This window comes from Lepidochelys kempii, chromosome 2, assembly GCF_965140285.1.
Source record: "Lepidochelys kempii isolate rLepKem1 chromosome 2, rLepKem1.hap1, whole genome shotgun sequence".
NCBI lineage: Eukaryota > Metazoa > Chordata > Testudines > Cheloniidae > Lepidochelys > Lepidochelys kempii.
The window spans coordinates 269,020,245-269,043,942 of NC_136381.1; the positions used below are offsets into that span (position 1 = coordinate 269,020,245).

Below are 23,698 nucleotides of genomic sequence, written 5' to 3' on the forward strand. Positions count from 1 at the left end.
CAATTGAGACACGGGGATCTTGGCATGGGCTGACTGGTACCAGGTACGCCAGCATCACCAGCTGATATTTCAAAGTGCTCTAAAATCCACATGCATAGGCAGACTGTGCTGAAACTGGTCTGGCACAACAGGGCTGGGGTATAAAATGAGGCCAGTGCAAGAGTTCCAGCCTGGATAAATCCCTCCTGTGCCTGGAAGGCGGGCTGACCTCCTGCCAGGCAGCACCAGGTGCACTGGGTCGGGTCTGGCCTGGGAACAGGTGCGCTCAGTACATGGCTCACACACATTGTTCTGAGACAGATGTGGGACACTGAAGATAATGGGATACGCTTGGGGCTCACCCCTGGCACACAGAACCTGGATTGGGAGAGGAACGAGGAGAAAAGCTGCTGAGATGGATGGGCCAGTTCACACCTCTGTGATTCTCTCGTGCTGCAGATGAGTGAGCAGGGCCCCTCCACTTCTGTGCTAACCCCCAAAATGCAATGGGGCTCTGGAGCTCCCCTCTGGATGCTAGACATGCTCCCTTTGTCCCATCACCTTCCCTTCTTCTGGTGGCCCCTCTGGCATTACTGAGGGCACTGGGGGACCAGGAGGAGGGCAGGGCTGGGTGCTGAGTGGCAGTGAAGTGTGCCCAGGGAGCCCTCTCATGCTCCCCACAGGAACCCCTCAGTCGTGGCCCCCCAGCACCACCAGTTCCTCACAATACAAGGGCAATTCATTGCCAACAAATGTGTTAGCACAACACTAAGGGCATGTCCCCCACATCGCACCCCACACAGGGGCGTGCCTAGGGGACTGTGGGGCCCGGGATAACCCTCCCACTCCCCCCCAAGCCCCACCCCCATTCCACCCCTTCCCCCAAACCCCCCATCCCCTCTCCTCCCCCGAGCAACGCTGGGAGCCGGCGGGTCAGAGCAGGGCCAGGCTAGGTTGGAGGTGCTGCTGCTGGCCCCGCCGTGTCCCCCTGAAGCAGGGGCGGGGCAGAGGAGTGGGGCCAAGCCGGGCTGGCAGCAGCGTGGGGCCCCCCTGTGGACGGGACGTCTCTGACCCCACATTGTCCTAGCTCGGCTCCCTTTGAGGGATGCTCCAGTTCACTCCCTGTCAGACGCCACACAGGACGGTATATTAATTTTTTAAAACACTGTTTCCCCGAGTTTAAACAGGGGGGTCAAACACTAACTGAAGTAAAATCCACTTAGACAAGCTCCATTTGGTGCAGATCAGGCCCAGCACCGTCAGATGTACAAACAGAAGTCAAACGGTGCCAGACATCCCTATGCTGGGCTCATTTCCCCAGGACTCACACTCAGATGTAGTAATTCCACTTCAGCCATTCCTGTGCTACGCAACGGGGGTCGGCCTCTCTGTCTCTCACCCTGGGGCACCACAGAAACGTTTGTGCCTGTTGTCGGGCATTGGAGTGTTTCGCTGGTGAACTCCCCCTGCCCAGCCCAGGCATGTGGGGGGTGACACTTAGTTCTGCCCACTCCCCCACGCATATTGGGTGAGGTGAGTGCGGCCCCTGCTGTAGGAGCTCTCACCCACAGCTGCCCAGCTCCTGCCCAGCAATTATTTCCTGGCGCAAGTGCTAGAGGAGCCAACTAGGGGGGGCGCTTTTCTTGACCTGCTGCTCACAAACCGGGTAGAATTAGTGGGGGAAGCAAAAGTGGATGGGAATCTGGGAGGCAGTGACCATGAGTTGGTTGAGTTCAGGATCCTGACGCAGGGAAGAAAGGAAAGCAGCAGGATACGGACCCTGGACTTCAGGAAAGCAGACTTCGACTCCCTCAGGGAACGGATGGCCAGGATCCCCTGGGGGACTAACTTGAAGGGGAAAGGAGTCCAGGAGAGCTGGCTGTATTTCAAGGAATCCCTGTTGAGGTTACAGGGACAAACCATCCCAATGAGTCGAAAGAATAGTAAATATGGCAGGCGACCAGCTTGGCTTAATGGTGAAATCCTAGCGGATCTTAAACATAAAAAAGAAGCTTACAAGAAGTGGAAGGTTGGACATATGACCAGGGAAGAGTATAAAAATATTGCTCGGGCATGTAGGAATGATATCAGGAGGGCCAAATCGCACCTGGAGCTGCAGCTAGCAAGAGATGTTAAGAGTAACAAGAAGGGTTTCTTCAGGTATGTTGGCAACAAGAAGAAAGCCAAGGAAAGTGTGGGCCCCTTACTGAATGAGGGAGGCAACCTAGTGACAGAGGATGTGGAAAAAGCTAATGTACTCAATGCTTTTTTTGCCTCTGTTTTCACTAACAAGGTCAGCTCCCAGACTGCTGCGCTGGGCATCACAAAATGGGGAAGAGATGGCCAGCCCTCTGTGGAGATAGAGGTGGTTAGGGACTATTTAGAAAAGCTGGACGTGCACAAGTCCATGGGGCCGGACGAGTTGCATCCGAGAGTGCTGAAGGAATTGGCGGCTGTGATTGCAGAGCCATTGGCCATTATCTTTGAAAACTCGTGGCGAACCGGGGAAGTCCCGGATGACTGGAAAAAGGCTAATGTAGTGCCAATCTTTAAAAAAGGGAAGAAGGAGGATCCTGGGAACTACAGGCCAGTCAGCCTCACCTCAGTCCCTGGAAAAATCATGGAGCAGGTCCTCAAAGAATCAATCCTGAAGCACTTGCATGAGAGGAAAGTGATCAGGAACAGCCAGCATGGATTCACCAAGGGAAGGTCATGCCTGTCTAATCTAATCGCCTTTTATGATGAGATTACTGGTTCTGTGGATGAAGGGAAAGCAGTGGATGTATTGTTTCTTGACTTTAGCAAAGCTTTTGACATGGTCTCCCACAGTATTCTTGTCAGCAAGTTAAGGAAGTATGGGCTGGAAGAATGCACTATAAGGTGGGTAGAAAGCTGGCTAGATTGTCGGGCTCAGCGGGTAGTGATCAATGGCTCCATGTCTAGTTGGCAGCCGGTATCAAGTGGAGTGCCCCAAGGGTCGGTCCTGGGGCCGGTTTTGTTCAATATCTTCATAAATGATCTGGAGGATGGTGTGGATTGCACTCTCAGCAAATTTGCGGATGATACTAAACTGGGAGGAGTGGTAGATACGCTGGAGGGGAGGGATAGGATACAGAAGGACCTAGACAAATTGGAGGATTGGGCCAAAAGAAATCTGATGAGGTTCAATAAGGATAAGTGCAGGGTCCTGCACTTAGGACGGAAGAACCCAATGCACAGCTACAGACTAGGGACCGAATGGCTAGGCAGCAGTTCTGCGGAAAAGGACCTAGGGGTGACAGTGGACGAGAAGCTGGATATGAGTCAGCAGTGTGCCCTTGTTGCCAAGAAGGCCAATGGGATTTTGGGATGTATAAGTAGGGGCATAGCGAGCAGATCGAGGGACGTGATCGTTCCCCTCTATTCGACATTGGTGAGGCCTCATCTGGAGTACTGTGTCCAGTTTTGGGCCCCACACTTCAAGAAGGATGTGGATAAATTGGAGAGAGTCCAGCGAAGGGCAACAAAAATGATTAGGGGTCTGGAACACATGAGTTATGAGGAGAGGCTGAGGGAGCTGGGATTGTTTAGCCTGCAGAAGAGAAGAATGAGGGGGGATTTGATAGCTGCTTTCAACTACCTGAAAGGGGGTTCCAAAGAGGATGGCTCTAGACTGTTCTCAATGGTAGCAGATGACAGAACGAGGAGTAATGGTCTCAAGTTGCAGTGGGGGAGGTTTAGATTGGATATTAGGAAAAACTTTTTCACTAAGAGGGTGGTGAAACACTGGAATGCGTTACCTAGGGAGGTGGTAGAATCTCCTTCCTTAGAGGTTTTTAAGGTCAGGCTTGACAAAGCCCTGGCTGGGATGATTTAACTGGGAATTGGTCCTGCTTCGAGCAGGGGGTTGGACTAGATGACCTTCTGGGGTCCCTTCCAACTCTGATATTCTATGATTCTATTTCAGCCCCAAACGCCATCAGTTCAGCCACCCTCAGCCTCACCTCTGCTCCTCCTGGGCTTCTTCACTCTCTCCCAGGACTGGGTGGCTGCCGCAGGGTTCCCTTTTCCGTTCCAGGCAGGGAGGGCAGATCCAGGGGCTTGTCACCCCCTCTGCCCTGCCCAGGCTGGATGCTGCAGGGGGAGGGCAGAGGAGCAGAAGCCCCACTCTATTCCTATTGCTCACAGCAGCGGAGGGGGCAGGAAGGAGGGGCGCTGCCCGGAGCTGCTGGGATTATTGTTCCCCCTCCTATCCTCAGTCCTCCAGCAGTATGCCTTCTCACTCTTAGCTCCTAGTGCCTCTTGCTCCCAGCTCCTCACACACGCACCACAAACTGAAGTGAGCTCCTTTTTAAACCCAGGTACCCTGATTATCCTGCCTTAATAGATTCTAGCAGCTTCTTGATTGGCTGCAGGTGTTTTAATAAGCCTGTCTGCCTTAATTGTTTCCATAAAGTTCCTGATTGTTCTGGAACCTTCCCTGTTGGGAAACGGAACGTCTTTTGCTTGCTCCTTAGCTATCTGCTTTCTGTTCTTTCCTAAAGCCCCCTGGCCCGGATTTTTCTTACTTTTTGCACCTGCCTTAGTCCCCCCCGACCGGGCCAGACGCTTTTTTTGTTTTCTTTTCATTTTTTGTGTTTTTTTCCGTCTACGTCCTTCGCCAGCACCCGCCCCCCCCCACGCCTGCTTTCGGGCGCAGCTACTTGCCTCAGCTGAGCCCCCGGAGGAGGGGGGGGGAAGATTGCCGATTTTGCTGTCCGGAGGGGGGAGTGGAAACCCCCAGACCCAGCCGTTTTGCCAGCAGCTCAGACTTTACAACATTCTTAGCATGCCGGAAGCCTTGGAACACAGCCAACACAGCCGGAGAAGAAGATTTCAGCAGACAGAAGAAATAATATAAATCATCGTGAAGGGGGCCGTAAGACTGAGTAATTTTCTGAATTATACTCTCGTGGGGGGGAGTTTGACTGTGATTACTTGCGTTCGTGGCGGCACAGGGGGTGTGGCGGGGAGACCCCCCCCCCGATCCATCGGTGCCCCTACCCCCCCATTGTTATTACAACTGTCATGGCCCCCCCGCCGTCTGTCCCTGCTGGCAACCTGCCATCTCCCTTCGGATCCAGCTGTCCGCTTTGAACTTTGCCTTCCGGACCGGACCTAACAACCGACCAACCGAGACTCTTTGGACAAACGTGTGTGGGTCTGCACCCCCCCCCCCGGATTGCTTATCCCACAACTTGCCCCTATTACTGGACCCCGATTTTGTTCCCCCCTCCTCCCAGTCCCCCCACCCTCGGCATTCCTCCCCTTCCTGCCCGCAGCCTAGCAGAAGGAGGGGCTACTCCGCTTTCTCCCCTCCCCCCTCCTCCTTCCGGTGTCTCCCTGTCTTTCCCTGCTCACAATGGCGGGGAACGAGAGGGGCGAGACTGCTTTAATAAAATTAGTTGTCCCTTCCCCACCACCACCCCTGCCCGACCCCCAAGGTCCCCCCCCTACCACTATTGTTAAGATACTTGCCACCCCCCCTGCTGGGGCACCGGTAGCAGGAGGCACCAGGGTGATTGCTGCTGCTGCTGCACCCACCGCCCCCCCAGATTCTAGGAACCCCCCCCCCCCGGTTCGCCGGAAGGGCCAGGGCGGGTGGAAAGGAAAGGGCCCCGCTAAAACCACTGAGCCCTCCATGGCAGGGGCTGCCCCCACCGCTGTGGCCTCGTCATCAACCGTGGCGCCCCTCCCAGCGTTTCCCTCCACCAGCGCTGCGATTGTCCCTCCCCCGGCCCCCAGGACGTATGCCCGGGCGGCAGCGGGCTCCCCCCTGCCTGCCGCCTCGTCATCTCGCCCCCCCCGCCTCCGCCACCATCACCAGCGGCCGAGGCCCTTTCCCCGCCTTGACCAGGAAGCACGGCGTCCGTTGCCTCCTGGTGCCCGCCTCGCCCCACGTGGAGACATACGTGCAGGCGTTGGCGAGGGTGGTGGGACCCACGGCTATTGTGGCGGCCTCCAAGATGTATGGGAAGGTTGTTTTCTTCTTAGCCTCGGAGGATGCCGCCCAGGAGGCGGTAGAGAGGGGCCTGACGGTAGGGGGGGTGTTTGTCCCCCTAGAACCGTTAGAAGACCTGGGTGTTCGCCTCGTCCTTACCTCCGTTCCTCCCTTCTTACCCAATGCTGCCCTGTTACCCGCTCTTTCCACCCTGGGGAAACTTGTCTCTGTCATCAGCCCTCTCCCGTTGGGCTGCAAGGACCCCACCCTCCGTCACATTTTTTCGTTCCGCCGGCAAGTGCAGCTTCTACCACCGGCAGGGGCGCGTGATGGAGAGGTGCTCGAGGGGTCCTTTCTAGTCCCCTACGAGGGAGCCCGCTATCGGGTCTTTTATTCTACCGGAGAGGCCCGGTGCTACCTCTGCCGTTCAGCGGGGCATGTCCGCAGAGACTGCCCTTTGGCCCGGGGGGGAGGGGCACCCGAAACCCCCGAGACCCGGCAGGACATCGGCCCCGTCGCTGCCGACACCCCTGGCTGCCCAGCACCTGAAACCAACCCTCCTCCTACTCGACCCATCGCTGCTCCCGTCCGGGCCCAAGAGATACCTTCCCTACAACGCCCGGGCGAGCAAGGGAGTTCCACCCTTGCTAGTACCAACCCAACAGAGCCTATGGAGAAGGGTGTGGCAAGGATATTATCGGGTATAGGAGAGGGCCCTCCCCAAGGAGAAGCCCCCGCCCCTCATGTTGCCCCACCGCTACCTCCCCGAACCCCTAAACCATCACCTCCACCCCCCGACACGACCCCTGCTAACCAGCCCCCAGATGATGCTATGGAGGGCTGGACCCTAGTCCAGGGAAAGCGAGGCAAGCGGAAGGCTCGAGCTCCGCTGCATCCACCCGACGCGGAAGCCCCCCGGAAGACCAGGAAAGGAGGCACTGCTATCGAGCCTCCCGCCATGGCCACGAGCGAGATCCATCCGCTGGTGTCGAGAGGGGAAGACGGACTGGCATTGGAGGGCAGAATCCCCCCTCCACGGGAGACCCTCCCCTCCGAGACTTCTGAGGATGCCCCTTCTGCCTGGATGCTACCCGAACCCCCCACGGACCCCGAGGCGACCGTTGAGACGGGCCCTAGAGGAGAGGCCCCCGGGGTGGCAGGAGTTGGCCTCTCCCCCGTGTATGTGGAGATTGAGGCCCTAGATTTGACCCCGGTCACCCAGGGAGGGGATGATCTGTTGCCGGCTGGCCTCGAGCTGGGCAGCCTTACCCCAGCCTCCCTTTCCCCATGCTCCCTCCCCATAATTGCCTTCCCGGGTGAGCACCCTGCAGAAGGTGGTCCACCACCTGATGCCATGGCTGCTAAGACCACCATGGAGCCAGCATCTAGCATTATTGGGAGCCCCCTCCCTTACCCCTTAACCCTTGACTCTGCTCAGGAGGCACTTTCCTTTAGCTGCTTGCCTCCTGCACCCCAGAGCCTTACCCCTGCCCCCACCCCTGCCCCTGCCCAAGGTCCCTCCTCCTGCAATGTTAATGCCGCCCTTGGGGTTATTTCCTTTCCGCCTTTTGCAGATTCCCCCCAGGGAGCAGTCTTTGCACTTTCTAGCCACGACCCATTAGGAGTGGCAATTTTTCCCCTGCCATCCCCCTCCACCCCAAGGCGTGAAATGAATTTAATAACCCCAGCTTGTCAGACGCCCCGTCGGTGGTCCGCACCCTGTCTACCTGCCTTAGCGGACCACGAGGCTGTATTAAGAGGCCCATCAGGGAATACCTCGGGAATTGTAACCCCACCCCCCCATGAGCTGCGGCACGCGCTACGGAAGTTCCTAGAGCACACCCGTGGCACCCGCGATAGGGCACAGCTGGCTCTTCAGCTATGGGGGGACTTTGATCAAATCCTCCAGGCCACAAGGGCCCTTATAAAGGAGGGCAGGGGGCAAGGAAGGCGCGGTGCTGCGGCCTATGAGCGAGCCCGCAGCTTGCGACGCGATCTACTCACCCACGGGATGGGTCATGGGTTGCTGTGCAACCCGCCGGGGGCCCTGAACCCCCCCGCCAATACGAGGCCCCCACCCCCCCAGCCCTCCGCATGACGCCTCTTATTATTGCGACCCTGAATACCAGGGGCTGTAGGATGGCTCTCCGCAGGTCCCAGGTGCTCTCTTACCTTCGGGAAGGGAGGTACTCTGTAGTTTTCCTGCAGGAGACCCATACAGACCCGGCCGCCGAGGACAGGTGGCGGCTGGAGTGGGGGGACGGGGTATACTTTAGCCACTTCACGACCTGGCAAGCTGGAGTGGCGACCCTGTTCTCCCCCAACCTACGGCCTGAGGTGCTAGGGGTCAACGAGGCCGTGCCGGGCCACCTGCTGCACCTTCGAGTCCGTATGGAAGGGCTCGTGGTTAATCTTGTTAACATCTATGCCCCGCAAATGAGCTCCAGGCGGCCACAATTTTATCAGCAGGTGTCCGACTTTCTCGGCACCCTGGATTCGCACGAGTGCCTGGTCCTGGGAGGGGACTTTAACACCACCCTCGAGGAACGGGACCGCTCAGGGGCCGAACCGAGTCTGGCCGCTGCGAATATTCTCCAAGGGATAGTTGACCATCACTCCCTAGTGGACGTCTGGCGTGACCATCACCCAGATGACACCTCCACGTTCACCTTTGTCCGGGTGGAGGCCCATCGGTCACACCACTCTCGGTTGGACCGTATTTACTTATCCCGTTTTCATCTTTCACAGGCCCACTCCTCCGCCATTCGGCCGGCCCCATTCTCCGATCATCATTTAGTCACTGTAACAGTCTCCCTCTGTGCAGAGAGACCGGGGCCGGCCTATTGGCACTTTAATAACAGCCTGTTGGAGGACGAGAGCTTTGTGATGTCCTTCAGGGAGTTTTGGCTGGCCTGGCGAGAGCAGTGGCGTGCCTTTCCCTCGGTGCGGCGATGGTGGGATCTCGGGAAGGTGCGCGCCAAGCTCTTCTGCTGTGACTACACTCGGGGCACCAGCCGACAGAGAAATGCAGCGATAGAGCAGTTGGAACGGGAGGTCTTAGAGATGGAGAGGCATCTGGCCGCCAGCCCCGAGGACCCATCCCTCTGCGGAGCGTGCCGGGAGAAGCGGGAGGAGCTCCGGGCCCTTGAGGACCACCGGGCCCGAGGTGCCTTCGTTCGGTCCCGCATCCGCCTCCTTCGGGAGATGGACCGCGGCTCCCGCTTCTTCTATGCCCTGGAGAAAACGAGGGGGGCCAAGAAACACGTCACCTGCCTTCTTGCGGAAGACGGCACCCCCCTCACGGATCCGGTGGAGATGTGTGGGAGGGCCCGTGACTTCTACACAAGCCTTTTCTCCCCGGACCCGACCGATCCTGACGCTTGCGAGGTGCTCTGGGAGGAACTCCCCACGGTCAGCGTGGGCGACCGAGACCGGCTAGAGCTGCCTCTCACCCTGGCCGAGTTCTCGGAGGCCCTCCGTCGCATGCCCACCAATAAATCTCCAGGCATGGACGGGCTGACCGTGGAGTTTTACCGCGCGTTCTGGGACATTCTCGGCCCAGACCTAGTCACCGTCTGGGCTGAGTCCTTGCAGAGCGGGGTCCTCCCTCTGTCATGCAGGCGAGCGGTGCTCGCTTTGCTGCCGAAGAAGGGGGACCTCCGCGATCTACGAAACTGGCGTCCCGTCTCACTCCTTAGCACGGATTACAAAATCGTAGCGAAAGCAATCTCGCTGTGGCTAGGGTCCGTGATGGCGGATGTGGTCCACCCAGACCAGACCTATACTGTCCCGAGTCGCAGCATTTTTGACAACCTATTTCTAGTCCGAGACCTTTTGGAACTCAGGCGGAGAGATGGTCTATCGTTCGCCCTCCTGTCTCTTGATCAGGAGAAGGCGTTCGATAGAGTAGACCATGGGTACCTCCTGAGCACACTGCAGGCGTTTGGATTTGGACCTCAGTTTGTGAGTTTTCTCCGGGTGCTGTATGCCTCCGCGGAGTGTTTGGTTAGGCTCAACTGGACCCTGACTGAACTGGTCAGCTTCGGGCGAGGAGTGCGGCAGGGGTGCCCCCTCTCGGGCCAGTTGTACGCTCTGGTGATCGAGCCTTTCCTCTGTCTCCTCCGCAGGAGGATGACAGGGTTGGTGCTGCGGGAGCCGGAGCTGCGGCTGGTCCTGTCGGCGTACGCCGATGACGTACTCCTCGTGGTCCAGGACCCGGGCGACTTGGCGCGAGTGGAGGCATGCCAAGCCATCTATTCGGCAGCCTCCTCCGCCCGAGTCAACTGGGTCAAGAGCTCTGGCTTGGCGGTGGGGGACTGGCGGCAGGTAAGCTCCCTCCCACCCGCACTTCAGACCATCCGGTGGAGTGCGGGTCCACTGCTCTATCTCGGCGTTTACCTTTCCGCCACGCATCCTTCCCCGCCGGAGAACTGTCAAAATTTAGAGGGCGGGGTGATAGAGCGGATCCCGAGATGGACGAGGCTATTCCGATGTCTCTCCCTCCGAGGGAGAGCACTGGTGCTTAACCAACTAGTCCTGTCCACGCTCTGGTACCGGCTCAACACCCTGGCCCCGGCCCCGGGTTTCCTGACCCGCCTCCGGAGATTAATTCTAGAGTTCTTCTGGTCAGGAATGCACTGGGCCCCTGTTGGCGTTCTTCATCTACCCCTGAAGGAAGGAGGGCAGGGCCTGAAGTGTCTGTATTCTCAGGTCCGCGTTTTCCGCCTCCAGGCCCTGCAGAGGCTCTTTTATAATGCACGTAGTTCGGCGTGGAGCATACTGGCGCACGCCTTCCTGCGCCGTTTCCAAGGGCTTCGATATGACCGTCAGCTCTTTTATCTTTCTCCGAGGGGTTTTCCGCGAGACCTCTCCGGGCTGCCGGTCTTCTACCAGGACCTCCTCCGGACCTGGAAACTGTTTCCAACATCCAGGTCCATGGCGGCCACCGTGGGAGCAGATCTCCTCACGGAGCCCCTGCTACACAACCCCCAGCTCCGTGTGCAGGTGGCGGAGTCCCGCTCGGTGCGCCAGAGGTTGGTCCTGGCGGAAGTCACGAGGGTCGGAGACCTCCTGGACTACGACCGGAGAGACTGGCTGGATCCCCTGACGCTCGCTCGGCGCATGGGGCTCTCCAGCCTCCGTACCCCCCGGCGTGTACTTCAGGAGGTGAAGGCCGCCTTGACCCCCGCTGCTCGGGCTTATGTTAGCCGAGCCTTGTGCTAGGGCGCACCCCGCCCATTCCTTACCCCAGGCCCGCCAGACCTTTCCATCGGGCCCCCACCCCGTAGATCCCAACAAACCCCTCACCCTTTCACTGCAAGCCAGCTGCACGAACTGCAGCCGGTTAGCTTTCAAATTGCTCCATGGAAATACTTATATACACTTACGCTTCACACCCTTCATGCCCACACCCTGGTGTCCCGTCCCGATACAAAGTGGCGGGATCTCCTGCCACCTTTGGAGGGTGAGCAACCTCGGTGGGCCAGCCTGTATTCCACCTTGGTCCCAAGGCCAGTCGGGGACATCAGTTGGCGGCTCCTTCACGGAGCTGTGAGCACGGGCGTGTTTTTGACACGGTTTACCCCCATTCCGGATACTAGTCCTTTCTGTAATGTGAGGGAAACCCTGGCGCACGTGTATTTAGAGTGTGCCAGATTGCAGCCCCTTTTCTGGCTCCTCACAAATATTCTATTACGCTTCTGGCTTCATTTTTCCCCCCACCTTTTTATCTATACACTTCCCATCCGTGGCCCCACAAAGTCGTGGGATCTTCTGGTCAACCTCCTCCTAGCTTTGGCTAAAACAGCCATTTATAAAACCAGAGAGAGGAGGTTGGCCCATGAAACGTCCTGCGATTGTGGGGCCGTTTTCCGATCCTCAGTACATTCACGTATCTGGGCGGAGTTCCTCTGGGCGGCGTCCACCGACTCCCTTGAAGCCTTCGAGGAGCAGTGGGCGCTGTCTGGGGTTCTCTGCTCGGTGACCCTGTCCGGTTCCCTCCGTCTGACCCTTTGATTGAGGGGAAGAGCGAGAGACGCCAGCCCCAGCCGTTGCCGCTGTGGATACCATCATTCCTGTCATCTAGGAGGGGTCCTATAATACATGGGTGTCTACCCCCCACCTCCCTAAACCGCCCACCCCGCAGCCGTGCCCATCTTACCGGGCACTCTCAGGAGCGGGAGGATCGGTGACACTGGGCGCGGCACTGGGTAACTCGAGGGGGTGGAAGACCACGAGTGTCGAGGAAGCCCCCCCGCTCTAGGCCACCAGGTAACTCAGGAGGGTGGAAGACCACGAGTGTCGAGGAAGCCCCCCCGCTCTGGGCCCAGGCTAGCCTGAACACTTCTCCCTCCTGAAAGCTGCTGTGTTATACCTTCTGATTGCGTTGTTTTGTTGCATAGTTGTTTTGTTTCCTTTGGTAATTCTGTAAGCGTTACCAATAAACTTTCTTTCTGTTTCAAAAAAAAAAAAAACCAAAAAAAAAAACCTTCCCTGTTATCTTACCCAGAGAAAAGGGACCTACTTAACCTGGGGCTAATATATCTGCCTTCTGTTACTCTCCTGTAGCCATCTGGCCCGACCCTGTCACATATCCCCCCCCCTCTGCTCAACACCACAGGGTTGGGCAACTTGGGAACTCAGGCAGTGTACTCGTGACAAGCCATCTGCATTGCCATGGTGGCTTCCAGCCCAGTGTTGTATGGTGAATTGGAAAGGTTGTAGGGACAGGAACCATCTGGTCACCCTTGCGTTCTTCTCTTTATTTCGCTGCATCCACTGGAGGGGTGCATGGTTGGTCACAAGGGTAAACCATCATCCCAGAAGGTAATAATGTAGTGTTTCCATGGCCCATTTCACAGCTAGGCACTCTCTTTCAATCACGGCATACTTCTGCTCTCTCAGGAGGAGTTTCCTGCTGAGGTAGAGGACTGGGTGTTCTTCATCTCCAACCATCTGCGATAGGACAGCTCCCAATCCTACTTCAGATGCATCTGTCTGTAAAATGAATTCTTTGTTGAAGTCTGGGGCTATAAGCATGGGGTTACTGCAGAGGGCTGTCTGTATATCCATGAATGCTTTCTCTGCAGCATCTGTCCACTTCACCATGTCTGGACCCTGGGCTTTTATCAGGTCTGTCAGGGGACTCGCTCTGGTAGCAAAATGGTGAATAAATAGTCAGTAGTACCCCACCACACCCAGGAATGCCCGGACTTGCTTTTTCCGATTCGGCCAGGGGCAATTTTGGATAGCCTCCAGTTTGTTCAGTTGGTGCTTAACCATGCCCCTTCCTACAATGTAGCCAAGGTATTTAGCCTTGGCTAGCCCTATAGCACACTTGGCTGGCTTGGCTGTGAGGCCAGCCTGTCTTAGCGTGTCCAGAACCGCTTCCACCTTTTCCAAGTGGATTTCCCAGTCGGGGGTGTGAATAATCACATCATCCAGGTATGCTGGTATGGGGTTGTAGGAGCTTGTCCATAAGACGCTGGAAGGTGGCAGGTGCCCCATGCAGTCCAAAAGGAAGAACAGTATATTGAAACAGACCCTCTGGTGTAGAGAACGCCATCTTTTCTTTCGCACCTTTGGCAAGGGGAATCTGCCAGTATCCCTTCGTTAAATCAAGGGTGTCAAAAATCGGCACTGCCCAGGCGGTCAACTAACTCATTGATATGGGGTATGCATTGAATTTGGATCTCTCATTCAGCCGGCGAAAGTCATTACAAAACCTAGTGGTGCCATCGGGTTTGGGCACCAACACAATCGGGCTTGACCACTGACTGTGGGACTCTTCGATGACTCCCAGCTCCAACATCCTTTTTACCTCTGCCTTGATCGCCTCTCTTTTTGCTGCTGGGACCTGATAGGGCCTTAAAGTTACCTTTGCACCAGGGTCTGTGATAATGTGGTGATATGTTTTGGTGGTCCGACCTGGTTTGGTTGAAAACACGTCCTGGTATCGGTTGATCATCTCAGTTACCTCCTTCTTCTGGTCTGGTGTCAGATCAGTGGATATCCTGATCTGCTCCTACATGTTATTTCCCTGGATCGGGGTCTCTTGGGCCACTACACACACCTCCCGTTGGTGCCAAGGCTTTAAGAAGTTAACATGATAAATTTGTTCTTGTTTCCGGTGTCCTGGCTGCCACACCTTGTAGGTTACTTCCCCCATGGGTTCAACCACCTCATAGGGCCCCTGCCATTGGGCCAAAAGCTTGCTTTCTGCCGTGGGTACCAACACCATCACCTGATCCCCTGGTTGGAACTGTCGGACTTTTGCCTGGCGATTGTAATGGGTTCACTGGGCCTCCTGCGCCTTTTCCAAATGTTCCCGTACAATAGGGGTTCCGTTCTCGCATCTGCAACACATGGTCAATTATATTTCTCCCCTCATTGGGTTCCTCTTCCCAGATTTCTTTTGCAATATCTGGTATGCCATGGGGTGGTGTCCGTATAATAACTCAACGGGGGAAAACCCAGTTGAGGCCTGAGGTACCTCCCGGATTGCAAACAACATAAGGTAGGATAGTGGGGTATCCCAATTGTTCCCGTCCTGACTTACCACTTTCCTTATCATTGCCTTGAGGGTTCAGTTAAACCTTTCTACCAGCCCATCGGTCTGCGGATGATAGACTGAAGTTCTCAGGGTATGTATATGGATCGTCCTGGGGAAAAGGACCTAGGGGTGACAATGGACGAGAAGCTGGATATGAGTCAGCAGTGTGCCCTTGTTGCCAAGAAGGCCAATGGCATTTTGGGATGTATAAGTAGGGGCATAGCGAGCAGATCGAGGGACGTGATCGTCCCCCTCTATTCGACATTGGTGAGGCCTCATCTGGAGTACTGTGTCCAGTTTTGGGCCCCACACTACAAGAAGGATGTGGATAAATTGGAAAGAGTCCAGCGAAGGGCAACAAAAATGATTAGGGGTCTGGAACACATGACTTATGAGGAGAGGCTGAGGGAACTGGGATTGTTTAGTCTGCGGAAGAGAAGAATGAGGGGGGATTTGATAGCTGCTTTCAACTACCTGAGAGGTGGTTCCAGAGAGGATGGTTCTAGACTATTCTCAGTGGTGGAAGAGGACAGGACAAGGAGTAATGCTCTCAAGTTGCAGTGGGGGAGGTTTAGATTGGATATTAGGAAAAACTTTTTCACTAGGAGGGTGGTGAAACACTGGAATGCGTTGCCTAGGGAGGTGGTGGAATCTCCTTCCTTAGAGGTTTTTAAGGTCAGGCTTGACAAAGCCCTGGCTGGGATGATTTAATTGGGGATGGGTCCTGCTTTTGAGCAGGGGGTTGGACTAGATGACCTCCTGAGGTCCCTTCCAACCCTGATATTCTATGATTCTATGATTCTACCTTGGTTGGTCTTGCACTTATTGGCGGATTTGCTCACCTCGGAGATTCACGGCAGCCCTCAGCTTGACAGTCCAGGTCAACTCCTCCTGTGACTGACCAAGAGTTGGGAGGTTTGGGCGGAACCCGGGCCCGCCCTCTACTCCGGGTTCCAGCCCCGGGCCCTATGGAATGCATCTGTCTAGAGTGCCTCCTGGAACAGCTCGGTGACAGCTACAACTCCCTGGGCTACTTCCCCATGGCCTCCTCCCAACACCTTCTTTATCCTCACCACAGGACCTTCCTCCTGGTGTCTGATAATGCTTGTCCACCTCAGTCCTCCAACAGTCCGCATTCTCACTCTCAGTTCCTCACACGCACACCACAAACTGAAGTGATCTCCTTTTAAAACCCAGGTGCCCTGATTAGCCTGCCTTAATTGAAGCTTCTTGATTGGCTGCAGGTGTTCTAATCAGCCTGTCCACCTTAACTGTTTCCATAAAGTTCCTGATTGTTCTGGAACCTTCCCTGCTCCCTTACCCAGGGAAAAGGGACCTCCTTCGCTTGCTGCTACTCTATTTGCTTTCTATGCTTTCCTTAAGCCCCCTGGCCTGGATTTTTCTTACTTTTTGACCCTACTTTAGTTCCTCCCCTGACCGGGCCAGACGCTTTTTCTGTTTTTTGGTTTTTTTTGCTGTTTTTTTTTTGCTGCCGTTCGAGTGCTGGTCGGTTGCCAGGTTGCTGCCAGCCCCACGCCTGCTCTCGGACACTGCTATTTGCTCCAGCTGAAACCCCCGGGGGGGGGGAGAGTGGGAAGGACTGCCGACCCGCTACTCGAAGGAGGGGAGTGGAAGCCCCCAGACCCAGCCGTTCTGCTGTTGTTTCTAAACCCGTACCGAGCTAGGAAGATTCTTCTTATCTTTGCAACATTCTTGGCCTGCTGAAAGCCTCATTACAAAGCTGGAAGAGAAGATAGCCGACAGAAAAAATCACCCAGGGAAGCTACGAACCATCGTGGAGGGGGCCGTAAGACTGAGTAACTTTTGAATTGTACTCTCGTGTGGGGGGAATTTGACTGTGTTTTAATTGTGTTTGTGGGGGCACAGGGGGTGTGGCATGGAGCTGCCCGCCGATCCATCGGTGCCCCCCCCAACACTATTACAACCGTCACGGCCCCCCCGCCATCCGTCCCTGCTGGCAACTTGCCATCTGCCTTTGAATTCAGCTGTTTGCTTTGAATTTTGCCGTTTCGGACCAGACACAACAGCCGACCAAACGAGACTCTTTGGACAAACGTGCGTGGGTCCATGTCCCCCCCCACCCCCCTGGACTGTTTACCCCACAGTTTGCCCCTATTACCGGACCCCAATTCCTGTTTTTCTCCCCCCTCCAGTCCGACCCATTTGGCACCCCCCCCGCCTGCAGCCCAGAAGGGAGGAGCGGTTAATCTGCTTCCCCCTCCCCCCTCCTCCTTCTGGTGTCTCCCTGTCTCTCCTGCTCACAATGGCGGGGAATGAGAGGGGTGAGGCCCCTCTAACAACCTCAGTTGCCCTTCCCCCACCTACCCCTCTGCCCAACCCCCAAGCCCTCCCCCCCACCACTGCTGTCAAAACACCTGCCACCGCCCCCGCTGGGGCATAGGCAGCAGGAGGCACCCGGGCGATTACTGCCGCTGCAATGTCCACCGCCCCCCCAGATTCTAGGAACCCCCCCCCAGTTGGCCGGAAAGGCCAGGGTGTGAAGAAAGGAATGGGCCCCACAAAAACCACCAAGCGCTCCATGGCAGGGGCTGCCCCCACAGCTGTGGCCTCGTCATCGACCATGGCGTCCCTCCCTGCTGTTCCCTCCACCAGCTCTGCGAGCGTCCCTCCCCCAGCCCCCAGGACGTATGCCCGGGCAGTGGCACTCCCCCCCTCCTGCCGCCTCGTCATCTCGCCCACCCACTGCCTCCGCTACCATCAATAGCGGCCGGGGCCCCTTTCCCACCATGACCAGGAAGCACGGTGTCCATTGCCTCCTGGTGCCCACCTCGCCCCACGTGGAGACATACGTGCAGGCGTTGGCGAGGGTGGTAGGACCCACGGCTATCGTGGCGGCCTCCAAAATGTACGGGAAGGTCGTCTTTTTTTCTTAGCTTCGGAGGCTGCCGCCCAGGAGGCAGTGGAGAAGAGCCTGGCCGTGGGGGGCGGTGTTTGTCCCCCTGGAGCCTCTAGAAGACCTGGGCGTTTGCCTAGTCCTCACCTCCGTCCCTCCCTTTCTATCCAATGCCGCCCTGTTACCCGCTCTCTCCACCCTCGGGAAACTTGTCTCTGTCATCAGCCCTCTCCCGTTGGGCTGCAAGGACCCCACCCTCCGTCACGTCCTCTAGTTCCGCCAGCAAGTGCAGCTTCTACCGCCGCTGCCGGCGCGTGACGGAGAGGCGCTCGAGGGGTCCTTCCTAGTCCCCTACCAGGGAGCCTGCTATCGGGTCTTTTACTCCACAGGAGAAGCCCGGTGCTACCTCTGCCCCTCAGCGGGGCGTGTCCGAAGAGACTGCCCTTAGACCCAGCGGGGAGGAGCACCCGAGACCCGGCAGGACGTTGGCTCCGTCGTTGCTGATGCCCCTGGCTGCCCGGCACCTGAAACCATCTCTCCTCCTGCTCGACCCACCGCTGCTCCCGTCTGGGCCCAAGAGACACCTCCCCTACAACGCCCAGACGAGCAAGGGAGTCCCACCCTTGCTATTAACAATCCAGCAGAGCCTATGGAGGAGGGTGCAGCAAGGCTATTACCGGGTATAGGAGAGGGCCCGCCCCAAGGAGAACCCCTCGCCCCCCATGCTGTCTCACCGTTACCCCCCCAAACCCCTGAACCATCACCTCTGCTCCCTGACACGACCCCTGCTAACCAACCCCCAGACGATGCTATGGAGGGCTGGACCCTAGTCCAGGGGAAGCGAGGCAAGCGGAAGGCTCGAGCTCCGCTGCACCCACCGATGCGGAGACCCCCCGGAAGACCAGGAAGGGAGGCACTGATACTGAGCCTTCCGCTATGCCCACAAGTGAGATCCATCCGCTGGTGTCGGGAGGGGAAGACGGACTGGCATTGGAAGGTAGAATCTCCCCTCCACGGGAGACCCTCCCCTCCGAGACCCCCAAGGAAGCCCCTTCTACCCGGATACCACCCGAACCCCCCACGAACCCCGAAGCGACCGTTGAGGCGGGCCCCAGAGGAGAGGCCCCCGGGGTAGCAGAAGACGACCTCTTCTCCATGTATGAGGAGACTGAGCCCCTAGGTTTGACCCTGGTCACCCAGGGAGAGGATGATCTACAGCCAGCTGGCCTCGATCTGGGCAACCTCATCCCAGTCCCCCTTTCCTCATGCTCCATCCCTCTAACCGCCTTCCCGGGCGGGCACCCTACAGAAGGTGGTCCACCACCTGAGGCCATGGCTGCCAAATCCACCACAGAGCCTGCGCCTAGCATCACTGGGAGCCCCCGCCCCCACCCCTCAACCCTCGAATCTGCTCAGGAGGCACCACCTTTCAGCTGATTGCCTCCCGAAGCCCAGAGCCTCGCCTCTGCCCCCACCCCCACCCTTGTCCCTGCCCAATCCACCTCCTCCTGCAATGCTATTGCCGCCCCTGGGGTTATTTCTTTTCCGTTTTTGCTGATCCCCCCACCCCCAGGGAGCAGCCTTTGCATTTTCCTGCCATGACCCATTAGGAGCTGCAATTTTCCCTCCGCCATCCCCTTCTATCCCAAGGCGTGAGATGGACCTAATAACTTTAGCCTGTCAGACGCCCCGTCGGTGGTCTGCACCCTGCCTGCCCCTCAGCGGACCACGAGGCTGCACCAAGAGCCCCACCAGGGAATAACTGGGAAATCGCAACCCCACCCCCCCATGAGCTGCGAAAAGCGGTGCAGGAGTTTTTAGAAAACATCCGTGGCTCCCGCAACAGGGTACAGCTGGCTCTCCAGCTATGGGGGGACTTTGATCAACTCCTCCAGGCCACAAGGGCCCTTATAAAGGAGGGTAGAGGGAAAGGAAGGCACGGTGCTGCGGCCTACAGGCGGGCCCACAGCTTCCGTGATGATTTACTCACTTACGGGATGGGTCACGGATTGTTGCGCGACCCGCTGGGGGCCGCGAACACCCCCGCCAATAAGGAACTCCCACCCCCCCAGCCCTCCGCATGACGCCTCTCATTATCGCAACTTTGAACACCAGGGGCTGTAGGATGGCTCTCCACAGGTCCCAGGTGCTCTCTTACCTTCGGGAAGGGGGGTACTCTGTAGTTTTCCTGCAGGAGACGCATACGGATCCGACTGCTGAGGACAGCTGGCGGCTGGAGTGGGGGGACAGGGTCTACTTTAGCCACTTCACGATGTGGCAAGCTGGAGTGGCGACCCTGTTCTCCCCCAACCTATGGCCCGAGGTGCTAGGGGTCACTGAGGCCATGCCGGCCCACCTGCTGCATCTCCGAGTCCGTATGGAGGGGCTCGTGATCAACCTCATTAACATCTATGCCCTGACAATGAGCCTGAAGCGGCCGCAATTCTATCAGCTGGTGTCTGACTTCCTCGGCACCCTATATCCTCACGAGTGCCTAGTCCTGGGAGGGGACTTTAACACCACCCTCGAGGAACAGGACCGCTCAGGGGCCGAGCTGAGCCCGGCCGCTGCTAACATTCTCCGAGGAATAGTCGAACATCACTCCCTAGTGGACGTCTGGCATGACCACCACCCAGATGACATTTCCACGTTCACCTTTGTCCGGGTGGAGGCCCATCGGTCACACCACTCTCGGTTGGACCGTATTTATTTATCCCGTTTCCATCTTTCACAAGCCCACTCCTCCAGCATTCGGCTGGCCCCATTCTCTGACCATCATCTAGCCACCATAACAGCCTCCCTCCATGTAGAGAGGCCAGGGCTGGCCTATTGGCATTTTAACAACAGCCTGTTGGAGGATGAGGGCTTTGTGAGTCCTTCCAGGAGTTTTGGCTGGCCTGGTGAGAGCAGTGGCGTGCCTTTCCCTCGGTGCGGTGATGGTGGGATCTCGGGAAGTTGCGCGCCAAGCTCTTCTGCTGTGACTACACTCGGGGCACCAGCCGACAGAGAAATGCAGCGATAGAGCAGTTGGAACAGGAGGTCATAGAGATGGAGAGGCATCTGGCTGCCAGCCCCGAGGACCCATTCCTCTGCGGAGCGTGCCGGGAGAAGTGGGAGGAGCTCTGGGCCCTCGAGGACCATCGGGCCCGAGGTGCCTTTGTTCGATCCCGCATCCGCCTCCTTCGGGAGATGGACCGCGGCTCCCATTTCTTCTATGCCCTGGAGAAAATGAGGGGGGCCAAGAAACACGTCACCTGCCTTCTAACAGAAGACGGCACCCCCCTCACGGATCCGGTGGAGATGTGTGGGAGGGCCCGTGACTTCTACACAAGCCTTTTCTCCCCAGATCCGACCGATCCTGGCGCTTGCGGGGTGCTCTGGGAGGAACTCCCCATGGTCAGCGTGGGTGACCGAGACCGGCTAGAGCTGCCTCTCACCCTGGCTGAGTTCTCGGAAGCCCTCCGTCGCATGCCCACCAATAAATCTCCGGGCATGGACGGGCTGACCGTGGAGTTCTAACGCGCGTTCTGGGACATCCTTGGTCCAGACCTAGCCACTGTCTGGGGCGAGTCTTTGTAGGGCGGGGTCCTCTCTCTTTCGTGCAGGCGAGCGGTGCTCGCCTTGTTGCTGAAGAAGGGGGACCTCCGCGATTTACCAAACTGGCGTCCCGTCTCGCTCCTTAGCACGGACTACAAAATCGTAGCGAAAGCAATCTCGCTGCGGCTAGGGTCCGTGATGGCGGACGTGATCCACCCAGACCAGACCTATACTGTCCCGGGTCACAGCATTTTTGACAACCTATTTCTAGTCCGAGACCTTTTGGAACTCAGGCGTAGAGATGGTCTGTCATTCGCCCTCCTGTCTCTCGATCAGGAGAAGGCGTTTGATAGCGTAGACCATGGGTACCTCCTGAGCACTCTGCAGGCATTTGGATTCGGACCTCAGTTTGTGAGTTTTCTCCGGGTGCTGTACGCCTCCGCAGAGTGTCTGGTTAGGCTCAACTGGACCCTGACCGAACCGGTCAGCTTCGGGCAAGGAGTGCAGCAGGGGTGCCCCCTTTTGGGCCAGCCGTACGCTCTGGCGATCGAGCCTTTCCTCTGTCTCCTCTGCAGGAGGTTGACAAGGTTGGTGCTGCGGGAGCCGGAGCTGCGGCTGGTCCTGTCGGCGTACGCCGATGACATCCTCCTCATGGTCCAGGACCCGGGGTACTTGGCGCAGGTGGAGGCTTGCCAGGCCATCTTTTCGGCAGCCTCCTCCGCCCGAGTCAACTGGGTCAAGAGCTCTGGCTTGGCGGTGGGGGACTGGCGGTGGGTGAGCTCCCTCCCACCCGCGCTTCAGACCATCCAGTGGAGCGCGGGTCCGCTGCTCTACCTAGGCGTTTACCTTTCTGCCACGCACCCTTCTCCGCCGGAGAACTGGCAAAATTTACAAGGCGGGGTGATAGATCGGCTCCGGAAATGGACGATGCTACTCCGATGTCTCTCCCTCCGAGGGAGAGCGCTGCTGCTTAACCAACTAGTCCTGTCCATACTCTGGTACCTGCTCAACACCCTGGTCCTGGCCCTGGGTTTCCTGACCAACCTCCGGACATCGATTCTGGAGTTCTTTTGGTCAGGAATGCACTGGGCTCCTGTTGGGGTTCTTCATCTACCCCTGAAGGAAGGAGGGCAGGGCCTGAAGTGTCTGCACACTCAGGTCCGTGTCTTCTGCCTCCAGGCCCTGCAGAGGCTCCTCTATAGTGCAGGTAATTCGACGTGGAGCATACTGGCGCACGCCTTCCTGCGCCACCTCCAAGGGCTCCAATACGACTGGCAGCTCTTTTATCTCTGTCTGAGAGGTTTTCCGCGAGACCTCTCCGGGCTGCTGGTCTTCTACCAGGACCTCCTCCGGACCTGGAAACTGTTTTCAATGACCAGGTCCGTGGCGGCCACCGTAGGAGCAGATCTCCTTGCGGAGTCCCTGCTACACAATCCCCAGCTCCATGTGCAGGTGACGGAGTCCTGCTCGGTGCTCCAGAGTTTGGTCCTGGTGGAAGTCATGAGAGTCAGAGACCTCCTGGACTACGACCGGGGAGACTGGCTGGATCCCCTGATGCTCACTCGGCGCCTGGGGCTCTCCAGACCTCGTACCCCCCAGCGTGTACTTCAGGAGGTGAAGGCCGCTTTGACGCCCGCTGCTCAGGCTTATCTCAACCGAGCCCTGCGCGAGGGCGCACCCCGCCCACCCTCTACCCCAGGCCTGCCGGACCTTTCCATTGGGCCCCTACCCCGTAGATCACAGCATTTTTGACAACCTATTTCTAGTCCGAGACCTCACCCTTTCACTGGGAGCCGGCTGCAGTCAGCTTCCAAACTGCGCCAAGGAAACATCTATACACACTCATGCTTCACACCCTTCACGCCCTCACCCTGGTGTCCCGCCCTGATACAAAGTGGCAGGACATCCTGCCACCTTTGGAGGGTGAGCAGCCCTGGTGGGCTGTACTCCACCTTGGTCCCGAGGCCCGTCGGGGACATCAGTTGGCAGCTCCTTCACGGAGCTGTGAGCACGGGCGTGTTTTTGACATGGTTCACCCCCATCCCGGATACTTGCTCTTTTTGCAACGTGAGGGAAACCCTGGCGCACGTATATTTAGAGTGTGCCAGGCTGCAGCCCCTTTTCCGGCTCCTCATGAATATTTTATTATGTTTTTGGCTGCATTTTTCCCGTCACCTTTTTATTTACACACTCCCCATCTGTGGCCCCACAAAGTCGCGGGATCTCCTGGTTAACCTCTTCCTAGCCCTAGCTAAAACAGCCATCTATAAAACCAGAGAGAGGAGGTTGGCCAATGAAGCGTCCTGCGACTGTAGGGCCGTTTTCCGATCCTCAGTACATTCACGTATCCGGGCGGAGTTCCTCTGGGCGGCATCCACCGACTCCCTTGACGCCTTCGAGGAGCAGTGGGCGCTGTCCGAGGTTCTCTGCTCGGTGACCCTGTCCGGTTCCCTCCACCTGACCCTTTGATTGAGGGGAAGAGTGAGAGACCCCAGCCCCAGCCATTGCCGCTGTGGATACCATCATCACCATCACCTAGGAGGGGTCCTATCACACGTGGGTGCACGTCCGTCCCCCCCAACTGCCCACCCCGCAGCATTGCCCATCTTGTAAGGCACTCTCAGGAGAGGAATAGTTGGTGACACTGGCCGTGGCACTAGGTAACTTGAGGGGGTGGAAGACCATGAGTGTCGAGGAAGCCCCCCCGCTCTGGGCCCAGGCAAGCCTGAACACTTCTCTCCCCTGAAGGCTGCTGTGTTATACATTGCGTTTGCTTTTGTTTTGTTGCATAGTTTTG

At 57.4% G+C, this 23,698-nt stretch overlaps 1 protein-coding gene across 7 annotated transcripts in view; it reads left to right on the forward strand.

Moving 5' to 3' along the window:
* Window positions 1–23,698, forward strand: part of LOC140905804 (GTPase IMAP family member 7) — a 60,959-nt gene that overhangs the window by 36,272 nt on the left and 989 nt on the right. The window lies entirely within an intron of this gene.